The 20657-nt window shown below is 34.0% G+C and overlaps 1 protein-coding gene across 2 annotated transcripts in view; it reads left to right on the top strand.

Moving 5' to 3' along the window:
- The window catches only part of Prp19 (pre-mRNA processing factor 19), a 171453-nt gene that overhangs the window by 51261 nt on the left and 99535 nt on the right, over positions 1 to 20657 (top strand). The window contains exon 1 of one of the 2 annotated variants that reach the window (XM_090410213.1): positions 12591 to 12652. The exons of the other annotated variant lie outside the window; for it this stretch is intronic. The gene's annotated coding sequence lies outside the window, so the exon portion shown is untranslated. Of the gene's footprint in view, positions 1 to 12590; positions 12653 to 20657 lie in introns of those variants that run through there. 2 annotated transcript variants of the gene reach the window in all.

Genomic DNA, 20657 nt, shown 5'->3' with positions numbered 1-20657 from the left:
ATGTCCGTAAGTTTTGGGTTCTGTGTTTGTTAAATGAATTGGGGATTGCAGTTTGGTAGTCTGTACATTGTTTGTGAATATGAATTGTTTTGTATCTTGGAAGTTCATAAGATAAGATAGAGCTTCCCCTGTATTCTCTCTCTCTCTCACACACACACACACACACACACACAGAGAGAGAGAGAGAGAGAGAGAGAGAAAGGCAGTGGCCACTAATGAGGAATAACATGCTTGAAATCAGGGAAGTGATGAAAAGTTATTAGAGAATAATTCAATAGAATGAAGCATGCATGTGAGAGACTGCAGAAATGATGGTGATATATATGATGTTTAAAATAAAAGGTCAAGACAATAATAGTTTGCTATAGTGAATTTTCTATAAAATGGCATCGAACTTGTAGGGCTTTGAGACTTTTTGGTAATTTGTTATAGTAGGTGAATTTGTTACAATAGTATTTTTTTTTAATGGGAGTTAACTTTATGAGAACTATTTAAAAAGGACATAGGACAAAGTATCACATGAACATGATAAGAATGAATAAAGCTTTCAACTTTACAAAAAATTACAGGTCATCATCAGTGGCATAAGGCTAGTTGAGTGCAAGGTAGAATGCGAACAATGGATTATTTAAAATAATATGAGCCACATAATAGTATAAATAGAATGTTATTTTGATTTAAAAATCAAGTATTAAGTATTATAATATATTAAATCAAGTAGTATTATTACTAATGACTGAAATCAGTTACATAAAATTGTTTATTTGTAGAATTTTTGGCTAATTTTTATAGATATTTTCAATACATTACAAGAAGATAATCACAAAAAAAAGAGAGAACAATAGTTAAATTAAAATCACATGATATTATATGTGCTATCGACCGCAGAAGAATAATTCCATCTGCATTAAAAGATATGAGGAAATAAATAAATATAAAATAATTTGATGATGATGAATAATTTTAAAGTGAAATAATTAATTACAATTTATGAAACACATGCATGTTGAGTATTAGTTAGGATAACTTCCCAAAGTTGAGAAAGTTTACGGCAATTGTTTTTATTAAGGTTGGGATTGTGAATGTGTGCTGCACTGCTTTCTTTATACAGTCTTTCCAGAAGAAAATAGCTTTTGTGTAGAACTTTGGTATTGTTCCACTGAATTCTGTGTTTTGTAGATAAGACATGGCTTGCCAAACCAGATTTATTGCACTCCTTAAGTGAAATATATTTTTGATGTTCTTCAAGATGAATTTGTGCATAACAACCAGTCTATCCATAATAACAAAAGCCACAAGAGCAGGAGATTCTGTAAACAACAGGATAAGAAAGAGGAGGATATTTGTTTTTTGGAGAGATAGGGAAGGTGTTTAGTTTATTTGCTCCACGACAGGGGTAGTAAACTACAGACCAATTAATATATCGGGAGTGGTTGTTATTGTATTGGAAAAGTTGGTGAAAGGTAAAATACAATAGTAGGTGGATAGGGATGTGATACTCTATAGTTGGCAGCATGGCTTTCTAAAGGGTAGGTCCTGTCTTAGTAAGTTATTCACATTTTATAATAAAGTGACAGCAGACTTGGATAAAGGTAATGGCTACACCATGATACTGCTCAACTTTGCCAAGGCATTTGACAGAATACCATATGGAAAACTATTACAAAAACTGGAGAAGATGGGAATGGATACGAGGCTAGTAGAATGAGGGGAATGGTAGAATGGATATACACTAGAGAATAGTATATGGTGGAGTGGGGGTCTAGAAGAATGATGGTAACTAGTGGCGTACTTCAGTTCAGTACTAGAGCCACTACTCTTTAATTTGTATATTAATGCCATATAGAAAGATTTAAGAGGGGATATTCAGTTGTTTGCCGATGATGCAAAACTGAGGAGAGCAGTAGTTGATAAAGGTGATGTTAGATGTTGAAAGGATTAAACTAAATTTATTATAGTGATGTTAGATATTCTCGCAGGATGATTTAAATAAATTGGCATTGTAGACAAAGGATGATGATTGTCAGTTTAATGTTTCAAAATGTAAGGTTATATGCACTTTGGGTTGAAAAACTGGCATATGGTGTATCATATTGATGGTATTGGTTTGCAGGAAATTGATGAGGCTAGGGACTTGGGGATAATGGTGGATAAACAGTTCAAGTTTAGAGGGCATATTACAAAAGTTTGTAAAATAGCTCAATAAATTACTTGGACATTGAAAAACACACTAAGGAAGTTATTTTCTTTATAAGGCTATGATTCAGCCACATCTTGACTACTTCACACAGATTTGGTCACCTCAGTTTCTTGAGGATCATGAGGTGGTTGAAAAGATTGAGACAAGTGACCTAGATGGTGATAGGTCTGTAGAATACTCCCTAAAATATAGGTTGAATGTTTGTGGGTTACAAAGTTTAGTTGATAAGCTGAAAAGAGGGGACATGATAGAAACTTTTAAGATATTAAAGGAATTTTATGAAATTGATGCAAGTGAAAATTTTCAAATAGAGAACTAGGAGCCACCTGTGGAAGTTGTGTAAGAGTGTGGTTAGTAGGGGTGTGTGGACCAGCTTTGTGAGTTCATTGATGGTGAACAGATTCAAGGAGAGGTATGATAGGATTTGTGTGGATGGTGGTTGATTTGGTTCTCCCGTGATGAGTCTCCAGACTCCATGGAGATGCCATAAATAATAATAGAATCTGTTGAACATTTTATCAGCTCCATCAACTAGAGATTTGACTACATTATATTTCAGACAACAGTTGATGATGTGAATTAGAATGAACGTATTTGCCAGTATGAGTCAGTTTTCTATATTCTGAAATGAGAATCTCCAGAAAAGGAAGGCAGTTGTTGTTTTTACTGAATTAATTTTCTTGAGAAATTCATGTTGGATTTCAAATTTGTTGGATGAAAATAGTCAGCTTACATTATGACTCCAAAAGCTAATATCCTATGATCAAAATTCTTGAGAAAAGCAGGCCAAATTATCATTCACTAATTTTATACATACAGCAATCCCTTGATTAATGCGTTCTTTAAAACAGGTACATTAATTGAAAATGTACTAATCGAATATAATAACCTATGGGGGGGAAAAAGTATAATTCATTCCTCGAATTTATTTTTTGACCCTTAATTTTTTTATAAACGAATTAAGGTATGTCTCAGGGCCTAGTTAAAGGAAAACCATGAAGCTGAAAGACAATAAAACATATTCAGAATATAAGTTTATTATTCTGCTTCTTAATAAAGAATTCGGCTAATGTAGTTTGGCAGGCATTCTATTTTTTTTTTTCTTCATACAACTGACGGTGTGGCCCTATTTCCTCTTCTGCAAATTTTACTGCTTTTCTCTTTATCAGAGTCAGCCTCTAAGCATTGCTACTTAAGAACTTTGTCTGCGTGAAAAATATTTCAATTTGTTTCTTTGAAATCTCTTTGGGCTTGTCAGTGATTTTCTTTATATTCTTTGGGATCTTCCTGCTGTGCATCTAAATTTAGCAGGTCGGAATCACTCAATTTCTCAGAATGAGTTTGAATTGACTTAGATTCATTTGAAAAGCCTCTAAAATCATTTGCGCAATGGGGAAGAATGTGGTTCCAAACGGCTCGCATATTGCTTGCAGTAATTTCATTTGACTTTGCGACTTTATAACCAGGCTGAGATTTCTCTGATTTGGCCAAAAAAGTCTTGGAAGGTGTTCACTTCCGAAAAGGCCGGTTTCATCGACATTAAAAATTTATTGGTCAAAATAGCCCTCTTCGTCCACAATTTTCTTCAAAATCTCTGGATAATTTGTGGCCACTTCCTTATCTGCACTTGCAGCTTCACCTGTGATTAGAACATTATGTAGGCTATTTCTTTTTATGAAATGTTCAAACCACCCAGCATTAGCATGGAATTCTTATTTTCCACCATTGATAGCGCTTTCTTTCAGGGATGCAGAGAGACTTAATGCTTTTGATTTAATAAGGTCAGTGCTTAGAGGGATATGTTTTTGGTTACAATCTTTGATCCATGTAGAAAGACGTCTTTCTAATTCAATGATTATAATACTTTGATTTTGAGTGCATGCATGATGAACTTGAAGCAACCTTACCTTTCTCTATGTATTGAGCAGTTTTGTTTAAAATTGCTCTTATAGTTGATTCACCCATTTTTGTTCTTCTTGTCCTATCTTTGCTCTGGACTTTCATTTTCTTTATTATTTCAAGTTTTTCTTCTAATGAGATTACTTTTCAAATCATTTTCACACTTCCACATTTTTGCTCACTAATTCTTTTAATTATGATGAAAGATTGGGAAAATACTTTAAAATAAAAAAAGGAAAACAATTGCAATGGAGGCACGAGATATGATCAAAATGCTATGCAATTAGCAGACGACTTTAATTTAAGTGTTAAATTTGGAACATAGTGTAGTTAGAAATAATGTAGTATGCCGTTAAAAAATAACTTTGTAAAATGTTTTAAATCGGTAGCTAAATTATTTCATCCTGGTGAGTGATTTTTTAAAATAGTAAAAAATGTATAAATAAAATTTTTTTTAATCATTAACATTTATTTTTAAGATGTATATAGGCACACTAATCGAATTTGGGTATAAAAAAAAATTACGCAGTAATCGGGGGCACATATATCGAGGGATTGCTGTATATATGTGTATGTGTGTGTGTGTGTTATTTTAATAAAGTTATTAAAGGGCTCAAATGCCAAGACAACAAGAAAAGAGACCCCAGAGGATGGTCTAGGTGGATTAATTCAGTCAGAAGTGCCTTAGAAGCATAGAATGTGTTAGATATGACAATATTGAAGTGCTCACAAGTAATAGATTGATTTGGAAGAAACTTGTTGATAGGAGATTAATAATAATGTAAACTTAATCATGTAGTGCTGTCATTGTAACCTGAACACCCCTTGAGGGTACATATCAGGAAATTGATAACGATAATGATGAGAAATTCAATGAAAATCGGACAAAGAGGAGTTCTATACATCAAAAACATCATCAACATATGTGTACCAAATTGATGGTTTAGGTGAAAAAGTGTTGAGAATATGTTGTTTGTTCAAGATGTTCCATAAAGTAATTAGCCAGAGTAAGGGAAATGGGAGATTCCATAGCTGTTCCTTTTGTCTGCTTGTATAATTTGTTCTGACAACTGAAGTATCCTGAATTAATGTTAAATAAATTTACAATATCAGGAGGAAAATCATTCTGAAGTAATTCGGTTGTATCAGTCAGAGGGATGTTTGTAAAGAGTGAGAATACATTAAAACTTACTAGATCTGGTTGTAAGGATAATCCTGAAATTTTATTCTTGAAATGTATTGAATTTTTTAAAAAAGAATCAGATTAGATAGATATCATGTGTTTTTAACTAGGACATCCTATGCAGTTCATTATAGGTCTTAACAAAACAATTTCTTTTTGTAATTTAGGAAGCCATAAATTCCTAAAGGAAAAGTATGATGAACTTTTAGCCTTTTTGTTGTTTCTTTTATCTAAGAGACTGATAAGTTTATTGATTTGTGATGGAGTGGATCTTTATCAGTGCTTTCCTGCATAGTATGATCTTGAAGTAGATTAAGTTTTCTCAAGTAATTGTTCTTATCACGAACAACAACTGCACGGCCTTTGTTGAGCTTAATAATAATTCTTCTTACATTTTAGAGAGGATAAGGCATGAAATTCCTTTTTAGATAGATTGCTTTGAGGAAATATCGATTTGAATAAAATATTCTACACAAACAGTTTTATGTAAGTAATTTCCATATGTAATTAATATTAGAGTGTTATTTTGTCCTACATTTAAGACACAGTTATGTCTAAAAAAATCAAAAAAGGCGTTAGTATGGTATGGAGATTTTGTGGCTAGGGATGCTGTTGATGAAAGAATGACAAAAGCTTGTTTTTCAGATATAAAGAGATTTAGAATGCATTCAGAACTTGGAGATATATATATGCATGGAACAGATCTTGCATCATAAGTCATGTTAGGGTACTTGCTAATCTTGGGATTCATTTTTATTCTTGCCCACTGAGTACAACATAAATAATCATTATTAAGACACTTTAATTATTGATATCATAGAAGAAAGGGGAGAATAACATATGCAAGGAAAGAAAGGTGATTCATAAAGTAATGAATAGAAATTTTTCTTTTTAGCATGCGACAAAGAGATTTGATGATGAAGAGTGTTGGATTTTTTATGTTGAGAGCCCATACATGAGAAGCTGGTTGATCAACCTTTAGTACATTAGTGCCTTATATGGGTAGTGGGTTGAGAAGGAGAAACTTGTTTACATTTGATTTTAAAAGCCTGTATATTGTGTTCCTTGGGAAATGCATCAGGGGAAAGACTGTTCCACATTACAGCAGTAGCAGGGATAAAGGAGAAGGAAAAGAACCTTGTTCTGTGGGTTTCAAGGTGTACTGTAAAAGGATGTTGGGCAACAGCTGTACATGTTCGAATGGGCTTACTACTGAGTGGGGGAATTACCGATGCTATTTCAGATGAACATTTGCAATGGAAATATTTATAGAATACTCAAATTGCAGAGACCAAACGTTTGTGTGAAAGTGGGGGGGGGGGGTTGGTAAGAGATGGGTCATTTATCAATCTAATTGCTCTCTTCTGTGTTGAGTCAAGCATTTTGAGGGAGCTTTTAGGAGCCCGACTCCAAACGTGAGAGCAGTATCCGATAGCTGAGCAGATTTGTGATTTGTATAAGGTTAACAGCTGTTTAGAGGTGAAGTAACATCTTGAGTGAAAGAGAAATCCTAGTTTTTTGGAAGCTGAGGATGCGATGGTTGTGATGTGTTTATGCCAGGAGAGGCTTGATGTCAGGGTAATTCCAAGAAGAGAAATCATATCTTGTCTGGAAATTTGAGTTTTATCAAAAATAATACTGGTGGAAAATGGTCCTTTTTTGTGAGAAATAAGACAGAACTGGCTTTTACTAGCATTGAAATTGATGAGGTTATCTGAACCCCCATTAGAGGATGGCTTGGAGATCAAAATTGAGAGCAGTGGCGGTTGATGTTTTGTAGGTTGAGGTGAATTGTGTACTGTAAGATTTATCAAATGAAAGGAGTGCGATTGCTGTCATCTGCAAAATTGGTGAGAGGATAAGGAACCATCTACCATCACACATAGCCTACATCTAGACAGAAAGCTGGTAATTCAACTGCAGAAGGCCTGAGACATTTCAAATGATGGGAGTTTGCTTACCAAGTCTTTGTGCCAGACCAGTGAAAAGCTTTGGAGATATCAAGTGCAGTCACTTGAGATTTTCTAAATTTCTCCACGACATTTGTACAGAGAGGGATGAAATATGGGAGTAGATCTCCTGTTGATCAGTAGCAACAGGAGATCTACTAATCCATACTTGTGGTCACTCGATAGCTGGGTGTCTTCAAGATAGTGCAGGAGTTGAATTGTTGGTTTTCTCCATCATTGAGACACAGGACTGAAGTGAGCGAGATAGGGCAGTAGTTAGATGGCAGTGATTTTTTCCCCTTTCTTGGGAATGGGTTGATTATAGCCCAATTTCCAGACTATGAGAGGATTGATATCAGTGGAGTAAGAGAGTAGTATGTACCGGCGGCATGGGATAGGAGTCAGTTCTTGTGCACAAATCTTCAGGACAATTGGTGGAATGTTATTAGTGCTATGAGACTTCTTTGTGTCTAATTTAGACAATAGGTTTCTAATCTCTTTCTGGCAAAAGGATATAGGGTGCATTGTATGTTGACCAGGCAAAGTGTGAAGCCAGGAGATTAGCATTTTCTGTGGGTGATGATGATGCAATAGAGCTATCTGGATATGATAGGGGTGAGAATAGTGTTGGGCAAAAGTTAAGACTAATTGCTTTGGAAAGAAACCAAAATGCATGGCTGCCATTTAGGCAGGCTGCATTTTGTATGTTCAAATTCTGTTTGGAAGCATTGATAGTTTTCTTGCATCTAATTTGGACTTGGGCATAAGCTTTGAAGGAGGATGGATGGAAGGAGGATATGGTGATGACATTAGAAGATGTGAACAGAAATGATGTGGCCATTCTGTTTTTAGTTTGAAAGAGTGACTGAGCTGCTACAGTGGAAGATGACTAGGTATGGAGGTGTCATTTAGAAAAGGATATATGCTTAACTTTTTAGAAGTTGAAGACAAGCTTGAATCAACATCATGGTGAAGGGATGTTTGAAAAGAACTGCTCAAAAAGAGGATGCTAAGAATGCAACATAATGAGGAAGAAACAAAGAAAGGTGGTGAGCGAGTAGTTTAGCCAACATTCATCATTTAAGGTAAATGAGAGTCAGATTATGGGAGGAAATTAGCTGTACAGGTCGAATCAAATCCTGGAGGTGCTTTTTTTTTTATATGGGAAATAAAAGAGTGAATTATTATTATTTATTTTTGGTTGCAGAAGAATAACTTTTGTGAGTGCAGGAAGTAAGATGATGATTTCACTAGATACAATATTGGCTGAATTATTGAAGAGATACTTTGTCATACTTGTATATCATTCACATGAAAATGATATATTGTTAAGTAGGGAAATGATGAGACTATATAGATGGATGAATTGGAATTGACATTTCCAACTTGGTGTTCAAAAATATTGCGAAATCTGGAGGTAAAATGGGGTAACGGAATGGCAGTACTTACTGAATCAAAACTCTGAGAGTAACAGAAGAAGAAGAAAGATAAGACAGTCCCACTACACAAGTTTAGTATAGTGGAATTCTTTAATCCTCTACTATCCAAAATGAAAGCAGTGAATTATAGCCAGCTACAGTTGATTCACTATAGCAAATTTTAGGGGTCACAGGAATAGTTTGTTATAACAGAAATTTGCTATAGTGGATTTCTTTTGGCATAGCATTGCACTCATGGGAGTTTGGTTGGGATTTTGCAGTAGTTATAGTGAGAGTGTCAGCTGTAGTATTCTGGAATTAAATCTCTGATTCAGTTGGCTTGAACTTGAATTCAGTGCATAGATAACAGTATGAAAATATTTTAAACAACTTAAGGTAAGATTGTCAAGGAGACAATCTTACCTTAGTAATAAAATGAGAATCGTTTGATAAGGGCAGTTTATGTCTCTGAAGGCTTCGATAAACTTGCAGTATATTTTTTGTTCCATGGGCTAAGGTTTTTTTTCTTTTTTTCCCCCATTTTTATTAATTTTATATTATTTATTCCTTTTTTTTTTTTTTTTTTTTTTCATTATTCAGAAACCCTGACGTAGAGACTAAACATGGAACTCTATCAAGGCTACGTCAGGTCTCCAAATAAGCAGGGTGGTGGTTTCACATTAGGCAGTGAAATTCATCTCCCTTCTAAATACAGGCATGAACATATATGCCCGTAGCAGGATTTGAACCTGCAGTCTGTTTGTTGGAGAACTGATTCATTAATCAATTAGCCAACCAAGTTGAGGCCCATGCTAAAGGAAATTCTGTAACAAAACTTTCATTGGAACAAATTATTCTTTGGTTCCTTCGATCTCATTATACTGCATATTGATCATGTTACTAAAATTTGCAAACGTTGTTAACAGATTGAGCTGATTGTAATGCTGATGGCACATTTCGAGAGAACTAAGACACACGTGAGGGATGAGAGTTTAAAGTGAAATTGTAAAGGGAATTGCTTCAGTGATACAGTATGTTCAGTGTAAATGTTTGGATTAAATTAAAAAAAAAAAAATCCAACCAAGAAAATGAGGTATAGAAATAATTCCACCTTGCATATTTATAAAATAATGTGGGTAAGAACAGCTGTGTAATGTTACTCTGAAGAAGAAATTAATCCTAAATAGTATTCTGAGTACAAAAACTGTCCACATTATGCTCAGAAGGTTCACTAGTTAGAATGAAATTAAGAGTGTTTGGAGAATGATTAGGGTTTTTATTGGATATTTCAGTAGGTATAAGCATGTGTGAGATCATTGATTGATAGCAAATGTCTTAACATCCCTTCCTCCTGGATCAGTCCATTTGGAAAGTGAAAGCCAGTTGGCATTGTAAATATTAAACTTTCCACAGAAAATGACTTCACTGTAAGGAAAGTTGGACTGGAGAAATTTATTTAAAGCATGTAAATCAAAAAGTTTCATGGTGGTTGGTCAAATTAGGAAAAGTAGGTGTGGTTTTGCAGATTGAGATGAATCATATTCTTGAGGTTGGAACTATGATATGTATTTTTAAAGTGAATCCAGAAGTGTTTGGCAGGTTTATCTTTATCTGTATGCAGTCTGCTTTTCTTTGCTTGACTTTTCATTGTTTTGTTGAGTTGAAATTGGGAGCAATATGAAATATACAAATAATAGATTCTTTACTAAGTTACTTGGACAGTACTTGCAGAGAGGTGTTCGTTGAAGTGTACCTGGATCATTTCACCCAACTGTGCTGTGCCTATTTCTCCTTCCCTCCCATTTCCACATTATTTTGACTGTTTCGTTGTACTGTGAAAAATGTCTGCTCAGACCGCATCAACTTGAAATCCAGAAAAATACCAGCATCTTCATAAATTATTTTTTATTTTTTTCTTAGTAATTGGTTTATGAAAATACATCATGTAAATTAAGTCTGAACTAGTGATATTGATTTCAATAATATGTATAGTGATAAAACTCAGATGGCTATTGGAAAATTTAACCAATGGACTTCTCTGTTTAGAAATAAAATTAAGATCTGTTTTTCATCTTATCACATACAAGAACTGTTCCTAATTTCTACGTTACCATTTATCCTGTAGCAAAGCATACAAAATGTGTGTGTGTGTGTGTGTGTGTGTGTGTGTGTGTGTGTGTGTGTGTGTGTGTGTGTGTGTGTGTGTGTGTGTGTGTGTGTGTGTGTGAGAGTGAGTGAGTGATGTATAAATATAATATTTAGAACTATTTGCAGTTCTTCCCTCCCAAAAAGAAAAAAAAAGCAGCCTTCATATAAATATTATTTTTTTATTTTAGCATGATATAATTAAAATACTCAAGTTCTTAGAACATAAACTCAGTGATATTGAGTAACTTATTTAGGCTATATAAATCAAATGGATATTAAATCCAATATTATTTCAAAGCCGAATACAGAAACTATAAAAGTTTCATACGAAATTTGACCAGAGAGCTTATGGGAATACACTCGTTGGCATTTACGAGTTGCCTTAGCCAGACCTTATAGGAGACATGATCGCTTTGCCCAAGTGTCCATATATTTGCCTCCTGTTGGTCCATTTTGATAAGGTTTCACTGGCCTGACAGCTGTTTCAAACTAGTTGGTTTTCATCAGAGACCAGGCAGAAACCTTAAGAGAGCAAAAACTCTCAATACCAAGGAACTCGAAGTATCGGAGAGGTGTATTTTTCGTAAGCGAACTCTCTGTCAGTCTAAAAGTATTTACTAAAATAAAGAACCCAAAGTTGCCGAAATGAAGCCTTTTGGTTCTCTATTTTAGTAAATACTTTACGCACCAACCGATAGTTCGCTGATGAAAATTGTACCTCTTCGACACTTCGAGTTCCTTACTATTGAAAGTTTTTGCTCTGTTAAGGTTTCTGCCTGATTTCTGACGAAAACCAACCAGTTTGAAATGGCTCTCAGGCCATTGAAATCTTATCAAAATGGATCAATAGGAGGTGAATATATAGACACTTGGGCAAAGCGATCATGTCTCCTATAAGGTCCGGCTAGGGCAACTCGTAAATACCGGTGAGTGTATTTCCATAAGCTCTGGTCAAATTTCATACGAAACTTTTATAGTTTCTGTATTCGGCTTTGAAATAATGTTGGATTTTATATCCATTGATTTATAATTTTGCATCCCTGAAATGAAGCCTTTTGGGCCAAAAGGCTTCACTTTTGGCTCTTTATTTTAGTAAATACTTATTTAGGTTAATATTGTGATATTGAATATTTGAAACCATTCTGCATTACTGACTTAGGTTCACAACCAAAATTACATGTGCCTAGACTGGTGTAATAATATGGATACTTGCTAGAAGCATTGGCCTGACTACTATTTTTCACAGTAGGAAATTAAAGTTATTAACATCATATCTGAAAATCTAGATAGTATTCTCACTTGTGAAATAGCTATTTCCAGTAAATTTTTGTGCCTTTAACAAGATGATGGAGGAAATAGTCCCCCCCACCCCTCCAAATAGCTTTTTTCTTTATATTATCATCAATACAATTTTCACACCCTATGGGTCGAAACCCTGAGATATGCAGATTTCCCTTCTTTGATAATACTTAATTATTCCTGGCTGTCACATCCCAAAAACTTCATTCTAAGCACTGATATTATCTCAGCATATTAATCTCTGTGCTGCTTTCCATAATCAAACTTCTACTCCTACTACCACTTATCATGAAAATAATCAACAGAACTCAGAAGTTGAGTTCAAGACAGTAACAGTTTGATTTTATCAGTCATTTTTAATTAAAGCAACACTGTCACTTCAAAACTTTTTCAAATTGTCTTTCTCAAACTGAATGTCAGGCACCATTACAAAAATAGTGACTGTTAGATTTGCATATCTCTACATTTTTTCTTTCTTTCTTTTCAGTCGTCACTAAGCTGGGTGTGTCAACAAACTTGAGGAGAGAGACTTTACAACACAGCTTTTTTTAAAAAGGTACCAATATGCAGATTTCATTGACACCAAGAATGGGAAATTTTTGAAATCATGCAAAGTACTGTACAGTGGGCTCTCAATATCCATCATTTATTAGTTCCTTAATAGTGTACCATATAAAGAAATGAAGATATTGAGCCATAATGAAGTAATTAGACTGAACATCCCAAACCATTGCTGCTTGACAAGATGCTGCTGAAAGAAAATGAGAAATGACACGTGAAGATGATACAAGTAGCAACACAGCTATGGATACAATAGCCAAAGGTGGATAAAGAAATAACATTAGTGTTAAATAGTGGATATTGAGGGAAAAAAAAAAGAATGGACTGAGAATTTCATTGATATTGAGGACTCACTGTATTAGATTTGCAAATTAATTTTTATATCAAAATCTTTTAGTTTAGTGAATATGACCAGATGTGTTTTTTTATTTCTGGTAGTGCAGCAGTATGTCACACTGGCACCTCTTTCCCTCTCTGCTTCCATAAAATAAAAGTCCATTTCTAATAATTCAGTAATAACCTCCTTTAATTTTTTTTACTTTATATACATTTTTCTTATATTGTTTATTTTTCTAAAAGAATCCGTTTTGATCATTTTCCCTAAGTAATTCATCTTGCTCACTGACCTGATTCACGAGCATGCACACTCCGCTTCCAGATAGTTATTATTTATCAGTGCACATACTATTGAACATTTGGATTCTAGTACTATATGGCTTCAGATTAATTAGGCGTGCCACATTTACTTGTTTTTTTAACTACCATACACACCAAATATTGTGCTTTTGGTAGTCACTTATCTAAGTATTGGATAATGGGACTGGTTGTTAGGTGGAGAGTGCACAAGAGAAACACTGCTTCATCTTTATATTTAAGCATGGATTGTGTTGTTGTTTTCTTTCCAGTAATATGTTTTAGCTGGCAGCTTGGTTTCTTATGTTAGCTTTAAACTTTTTTTTATGGAATTAACTTTATTAGTCCTGCGTGTTCACAGCATCGATGATTCACTTTAAAACTCATCCTTCATTCAGTTTAGTTCATAAATTTTTTTGCTTTTCACTGTTCTACTTCCTAAGCTTATAATTATGCATGCATTGGTATATATTCCTGCTTAATGATGTTTGAGTGTGTATCTTTAAACTGGTAGTTTTTATTTTAAATATCATCATATCTTTAGTACTGAAATACTTTGTGTTTGTTCATATCATACAGTAATTGACATATTTTTGAACATTCACTACTCATCATCTGGTTTTATGCTATAAACAGTATGAACCAGATGTTGAGCAGTGGTTTACACAGTAAACAGTTGGTGGAAATAACTGAGCTACTGTGGTTTAGTTCATTGAATATCTTCACAGAGACAGCTAAATGCAGTTGAGTTTTCAGTATCTGATTGAACTGGGTAATAACATGTCAGTTACTGTATTTCTTCATACACTTAGATACAGTAAAATTATTGATGGCAAGTAGTATAATTAAAAATGGCTTAGGCTTATGTAAAAATTTATGTAAACCTTTTTAATGTTTTTAACTCACAATACCCATATAAGAACAAGGCACTACAGTCATACACAGTTTAAAATTATAAGGGGGGAAAGAGAACTATTCGAGCATGAATCCCTCTAGGACTGAATGTATTGGTACCCTTATGGCCATTGAACTGAAGGTGGTTTATAATACCAGTCTACAAAACTTTGGATAAATTAATGCAGCCATATTTGTTGAGATCATTGGAGTGCTTCATTGCTTGCTGATGCTGACATAGTCTTTCAAATACTAATGTAGAAATAGTCTAGGTTTTAATGTCTGTAATACTTTTTAAATTCTATGTGAATAGTTTGTCCATGACTTGGTATATAATGATGGTAGCTAATGTATTATTTTCTTCAACGTAGATATTAACAGTCCTTACTTATCCATCTTAGGCCAAGTTGTAGTTACAAGGCACTTTATAACTGTTCTGGATATTTAAAGGATGGAATTCGTCCTTTGGAGATAAGAATTGCTAGTTTGATATTAATATGTGAGTTAATGAAAGTTTTGTTTGAATGTTTGTAGTACTTCAGCCATATTTTCAGTTGTACCCTAGTTATAGAGATATCACTAACTTTGCTATGACTTTGTATATTACATGAGAATGGATGGGGATATGTAATTTAACTGTTTTACAGGAATTGTAACCATTGGCTCATAAATGAAGTGTGACAGATAATTGAGTTCATTGGCAAGAGCTGTGTCATGGTAACAAATAACTTTTGTCCTGTGTTTCTTGTTGGGCTGGGCAATGTGATTATTGATTTAAATATCATACATTATTATTATTATTCATGACACCTCCAAGGAGTCCGAAGACTCATTGCGGGAGGACACCTATTGTACAACTCCTTGTCTCCACCACCACACCGAACCTCTACTACCAATCATCATCAGCAGCAGCACCATCTACCGCCCGCCACCACTGCCAGTATTTTTTTTTGTCTGTAAATTGCGTGTGTTCTGAAGGGCCAATTGTTTTTTTTTTTTTTTGCATGTAGAGGAGGATAGTAATCCATTTGAACCACATTGGCCTTTTTAACCCTTCTTGGACTCACTCATGTGACTGTGCCTAGGAAGAATGGAAAAGATTTATATAATAGTCACCTGTTACATTCTTTCATTCAAGTTCTACATGGAAATTACACCAAATGAAAAGTGCAGCATGTACAAAGTGAAAACTGAAATGGGCACTTCAGCTTAGCAGACTAGCTTTCCTTAAATGATGTTAGGACATTAATGCTATTCCTACCTGTGTGAAAATAAGACATAAGTTTTGCTTTGCAGAAGTATATGCAACGCTGCAGGTTCAACTCTAGTAGAGGAAGAACTCAGCTCCAGTCATGTAGAACTCTCCAAAATAAATTATACTATTAGCACAATGTAAGAACTGTCAAAAATTACAAGCTCTAATCTCTTCATTAACATCTGAATTCATGTCAAAAAGAAAGAATTCGAGAAATTTCAAAGCCATCATATTTATTCAAAAACTTAGAAAAATTTATTTGAAAATGAAAACTATGCCCAGTGTGCAACTTGCTGGGCACAACTGTGTCACTATCACATAGCAAAGTTATCATTAGCATTGCTAACAGAAGAAACAGAAGTGCCTAAATTAAAAATCATGTTTAACATGGAATTAATCTCCCACATTTCTAATAATGCTAGTTTGATGTGGACATTGCCTAAGCCAGACCTTCTCCTAAAGTTCAATATTACAAAAATATCTTAAAATCTTATGCAACAACAACAAAAAAAAGAATATTATATCTGAAGTGGACAAGAGTAATGCTATGTTAGTAATAATGAATCAGAAGAGTACACCAAAAAAATGCATAATCTGTTTAAAAATTATACAACAGTCAGTCCTGTAGTATTGATTCTATTCTAGAGAAAATTTCCCTTAAGCTTTCAGTTATCCTAAGACAGTGTACACCTATGAACAAATACATATCCTGCTAGCAGGCCACTTAAAATTTGCTTTAATATACAATACAGTTTGAAATTGTCACATTTGAATTGTCATTTGAGATTTATGTGATATCAATGATGCATTTTACAGTATTCATGTAGGGCTGTTAAATAGTGGTATGTTTTTATAATTAACAGAAAAAAAAAAAATAGAGATGTATCAAAAGTCAGAGCACAGTTTGTGAACCTTTTGACCTATTTTTGGCTTATGTACTATAGTTATATAATTTTGTTTTCCTAATTTTTCCAGTTTGGATATGTTTAAATACCAAATTTTTATTGAATTCCAGCCAAAGCATAACTCAAACTGCAGTTCAAGATGTTTTTGCAATTTGTTATAATAAACTGCCTCACAAGTACATGCTATTCTAAAGGAAATTCTTAGCATACTTTCCTCTTTAACAAACTACTATTTAAGTTTGTTGTATTGAGAGTCATCTGTATCACTTTGATTTATTAGCTTGATTTTGATTTATTAAATTCCACACATCCAGAGCAAAGTTATTGCAATACACACACACACACACACACACACACACACATATATATATATAGTTTTCATGTGTTTTGTTCCCTTAATTAACACTTCTATGAATGGTCCAAATGGAACAAAAGTTAAAACGACTTGGCAGATTTTTGTATGGATTCCAAATACTAAATTTCATCAGAATGCATCCTGTCAAAGTCCAGTAATAAAAGAAATATACCACATTCAGTTAAGCAGTAAAAGATGAAAACAATGAAAACATGAAGTGGAATACAAAAAAATGAGTCATATCTGAGCGAGACAGAGAGGTCAGTAAAAGATAGAGGAGACAATCATGGAACAGATTTGTTTCCAATTTAGAACACTATATATATATCATCATCATCATCATCATCAAATTCCTGCCATGTACCCTCAAGGGGTGTACAGGATATGACAGTACTACATGAAAAAATTACATCATTACTAACTTCCTATCTACAATTTTCCTCCAAATCAGTCTGTTACTTGTCAAGACTCCAACATTATCAGATCTTATATTTCTATCGTCTAAGGCACTTTGTACCGTATCAATCCACCTATATCTTGGTCTTCCTCTGGGTCGTTTTCCTCTCCCATTCTATTTAAGTGACCATACCATCTGAGATTAGCTCTGCTAACGCATTCCTGGATGCTGACAATGTCAAGTTCTTTCCTAATATCCTCATTTTTAATATGATATTGCCATTGATGCCATCTGTTCACGCCTCTAATCTTTCTCAGGACTCTCATATCTGTGGTCTCTAGTCTTTGGTCAAGTGTTTTACTTCTGACCCAGCTCTCAGATCCATAAGTTAAAATTGGTTTGAACACAGTCTTGTATACAGCTAATTTAGTGTTCCGACTAATTTCTTTCTTATTCCATATGAATTTATTCAATTGACTTCCCACGATACCAGCTTTGCTGATTCTGTTGTCTATTTCTATATTTAGTTTACCATCTTCAGTAAAAATTGTGCCTAAGTAGCTGAAATGTTTTACTTGTTCCACAGGTTCTCCATATTGACAGAATCCATTACATATAAAATTTCAAAGCTATTAGAACAGGTATTAGAGAAATATAAGCAAGGGACTTAACAGAATATCTAAAATTTTATTCAGAATTATGGAATGATAATAATTCTTGAAAAAAAAAAAAAAATCTGGCAAACAGATACCAGAAAAGGTTGATATAACAGTGAAAGAATTAGAAATTACTTTGAAAGAAACAAAATATGTAAAATCACCAGGGTAGAATAACTTGAGCCCAGAATTATATAAATATGCAGGAATAAGATTGAGAGAGAGAGAGAGACACTTATTATTTTTAAATAACGTTTATTCGATTTGACACATAACCCACCAGAAGAATGGAAAGACCAGTAGCAATTTCTCTTTATAAAAACTTGCTAAAAAATTAAAGGTAAAAAGATTCTGAATTTATTACAAAATATTCAGCAGACTATTCTTCTTTTGGAAGCACAGAATGATTTAGAAAAGAATGCTCACATATAGATCCAGCTTCCTATCTAAAATTTGAAAAAGAAGAGAGTACAGTCTAGAAACATTTATTATGAAAAAGCATTTAATTTAAAAACAAACATTTTGTATAACATAATCTAAGGGGAAAAAAATATACTGAATAACTGAACACAAAAGGGATTAGGATAGTTTAATATAATATTTTATCCAGCATATATCTGAAAAGATAGCAATTTTCCCACCACTTTTAAATCTTGAATCAAACTAGCAAAACTTGATCTACTGTTGATAAAGGAAGAACTGTTAACATTCACCTTAAAGAGCATAAGAAATGCATACATTGCTGTCGTTATGACAAATCAGGCCTAATGACCATATTCCAGAGATATCACTTTATGTCAATTCAATGGAAAAAATAGTGTTATTGTGTGTGTGTGTGTGTGTGTGTGTGTGTGTGTGTGTGTGTGTGTGTGTGTGTGTGTGTGTGAGAGAGAGAGAGAGAGAGAGAGAGAGAGAGATAGTGTTACAGGAAAACCTTGCTTAACATGAATTCGATATGCCTGATAATCAGTTAACGCATTTGAGTGAAATGATACTATTTTGTGCTTTAAGCGAGTGATTAATCAGTTAACTCGATTTTTTTACATTATGCGACATTTTAATTACACGAAATTTTTTGTAGATAATCTGGAGCAGGTGGCAGCACCTGTCAATGTAGCAGCAGTGGCAGTGCTGCCGGTGACACTCGGCAGTTGGCTCAAAACTATCATCACAAGCTCACATGCAAACTGTTCTCTTGCTCAATTACTATTCTTTCATTTTGCTTTAATATAGATACCTATAAGGCTTTATTATATTCAACCCCTGATATGGAAAAGAGAAAGACTGATAAAGAAAATGGCAGTAATAAAAAGAGAAGAAAAGTAATTATGTTATAGAAAAACCTGGAAGTCATTAAGAGACAAAGTGACGCTAGTAATACAGTGATTGTGCTGGACCTGGGATACAGCAAGTCTATAGTTCGGACTATATTAAATAAGAACAAAGAATGCAAAGAACAAGGAAAAGTTGCTACTGCTTCTTTAAGCATGCAAATCACTTGAAATAGAAGACATTTAATGATTGAGATGGAATGTCTTCTATCACTCTGGATTGAGGATTGTAACCAAAAAAGAATATGTCTTAGTACAAGGAATATTCAGGCAAAAGCTGTGAATATTGTTACATCATTGAAAGGGACCAAATTTCAAGAGGAATGTGAAAGCTTTACTGCAAATTCAGGATGGTTTGACCATTTTAAAAATTGAGTTGGACTGCATAACATAAGAATAACTGGGGAATCTGCTAGTACTGATAAAGATCTTGCTGTCAAGTTTCCTGAAGAATTGCAAAAGATAATTCAGGAGGGTGATTATGACGATCGTCAAATATTCAATGTCAACGAAACCGGTCTCTTTTGGAAGCATATGTCAACAAAAACTTTCCTAGCTAAAACTGAAGCATCTCAACCGGGATACAAAGTATCTAAAGATTGTCTTATGCTTTTATTGGGAGGCAATGCAGAACACAACTTTAAACTGAAGCCTATGTTAGTTTATCATGTGCAAAATCCAAGGTCATTAAGAGGATGTAACAGACAAAAATTGCTACTAATTGGAAATCAAATAAGAAGTCTTGGATGACCAAAACTCTTTTCGAGGAGTGGTTAAACTGCATAAGAAATTATTTTTGTCCTTCGGTTGCAGATTACTACAAGAAAAATAATCTTACCTTTAAAGCCCTTTTGTTGTTGGATAATGCTCCCAGACATCCTAGGGGGCTTGATGATCTTAATGAAAATGTGAAGATTGTTTTTTTTGCCCCAAAATACAACTTCTTTACTTCAGTCGATGGACTAAAGGGTCATATCATCGTTTAAAGCATACTAGCTTTGTAGAACCTTTGCCTAGGATCTTGAAGCAACAAGTAAAGAGAATGCAATTTCTTTACCCGAATTTTGGAAAAAATACGGATATCAAGCAAGCAGTAGAAACTGTTCATTTAGCATGGGAGGAAGTCACTACTAATAATATGAGAGCCGTGTGGCAGAAGGTCTTACCTCGCTGTGCAAATGATTTCATTAGTTTTAATAACCTGCTGATAACATTATTGAAGAAATCAGCACAATTGGAAAATAACTTGGATTTAATGAACTGGATAATGAAGATGTGAGAAACTTGCTCGATTCCCATTCATAACAGCTGAGCAAGAATGATCTCCTTCAAATAGAACAGCATGCATTTGAAGAAGATAAAAAGTGCAAACAAGAAGAGAATGTTACAACTAAGAAGCTAACTGCAAAAGAACTTGAGCTAGTTTTCAATCACATTGAGCATGCTAAGGAAATTTTGTTTGATTCTGATCCTGATATGAAATGAAGCTTCAAAGTCTGCCAAAATCTTGATAAAGCGATCGACAGCTATCACAAATTGCATGACAAGATGAAAAAGTTGAGTGCTATTCAAAC

This window comes from Typopeltis vanoorti, chromosome 20 (genome assembly GCF_054136105.1).
Source record: "Typopeltis vanoorti isolate ZY-2024b chromosome 20, IOZ_Tvanoo_1.0, whole genome shotgun sequence".
Classification (NCBI taxonomy): domain Eukaryota; kingdom Metazoa; phylum Arthropoda; class Arachnida; order Uropygi; family Thelyphonidae; genus Typopeltis; species Typopeltis vanoorti.
Note: the sequence above shows the minus strand (reverse complement) of the source record. Positions and strands in the feature narration are given on the sequence as shown.